The following is a 1,255-nucleotide window of genomic DNA, read 5'->3' as shown; positions in this document are numbered from 1 at the left end:
TTGGATTCTCTTCTGTATTGCTTGGGAGAATACTGGGAGGAGTTTCAATGACTTTCTTACTCAGCTGGCCCACTTGTGCCTCCAGATTTCTGCTGGAGGATCTTGTTTCATTCATGAAACTGAAAGTAGCCTTTGACAGATCAGAGACTATATTAGCTAAATTAGAAGTGTTTTGTTCAGAATTCTCTGTCTGTTGCTGAGAAGATGATGGATATGGCTTGCTATTGCTCAGCCTATTGCGTCCACCATTATTAAAGCCTTGTTGAGGCTTTTGTTGATCCTTCCATGAGAAATTTGGATGATTTCTCCATGATGAGTTATAGGTGTTTCTATAAGGTTCACCCATGTAATTAACCTCTGCCATGGCAGGGTTCTCAAGATCATAAGCTTCTTCAGAAGTTGCCTCTTTAGTACTGTTGGATGCATGTTGCCATCCATTTAGACTTTGAGAGATCATGTTGACTTGCTGAGTCAACACTTTGTTCTGAGCCAATATGGCATTCAGAGCATCAATTTCAAGAACTCCTTTCTTCTGAGGTATCCCATTATTCACGGAATTCCTCTCAGAAGTATACATGAATTGGTTGTTTGCAACCATATCAATGAGTTCTTGAGCCTCTTCAGGCGTTTTCTTTAGGTGAATAGATCCACCTGCAGAATGGTCCAATGACATTTTTGAAAATTCAGATAGACCATAATAGAACATATCTAATATGGTCCATTCGGAAAACATGTCAGATGGACATCTTTTGGTCAGATGCTTGTATCTTTCCCAAGCTTCATAGAGGGATTCACCATCTTTTTGTTTGAAGGTTTGAACATCCACTCTCAGCTTGCTCAGCTTTTGAGGAGGAAAGAATTTATCCAAGAAGACTGTGACCAGCTTATCCCAGGAGTCCAGGCTATCCTTAGGTTGTGAATCCAACCATATTCTAGCTCTGTCTCTTACAGCAAAAGGGAAAAGCATGAGTCTGTAGACTTCAGGATCAACTCCATTCGTCTTTACAATCTCACAGATCTACAAGAATTCAGTTAAAAACTGATAAGGATCTTCAGATGGAAGTCCATAAAACTTGCAGTTTTGTTGCATTAAGGCAACTAGCTGAGGTTTCAGCTCAAAGTTGTTAGCTCCAATGGCAGGAATGGAGATGCTTCTTCCATCAAATTTGGACGTTGGCTTTGTGAAGTCACCAAGCATTCTCCTTGCATTATTATTATTTTCGGCTGCCATCTCCTTCTCTTGTTCTAATATTTC

At 40.1% G+C, this 1,255-nt stretch overlaps 1 non-coding gene across 1 annotated transcript; it reads left to right on the top strand.

Moving 5' to 3' along the window:
* The first annotated feature begins 731 nt into the window (after nucleotides 1-731).
* Nucleotides 732-835, top strand: LOC112763605 (small nucleolar RNA R71). Its single transcript, XR_003182905.1, has one exon. It is a non-coding gene; the product is annotated as a small nucleolar RNA R71 (small nucleolar RNA).
* Nucleotides 836-1,255: the final 420 nt, after the last annotated feature.

Source organism: Arachis hypogaea, chromosome 2 (genome assembly GCF_003086295.3).
Source record: "Arachis hypogaea cultivar Tifrunner chromosome 2, arahy.Tifrunner.gnm2.J5K5, whole genome shotgun sequence".
Classification (NCBI taxonomy): domain Eukaryota; kingdom Viridiplantae; phylum Streptophyta; class Magnoliopsida; order Fabales; family Fabaceae; genus Arachis; species Arachis hypogaea.
This window is presented reverse-complemented; position numbering and strand designations above follow the sequence as displayed.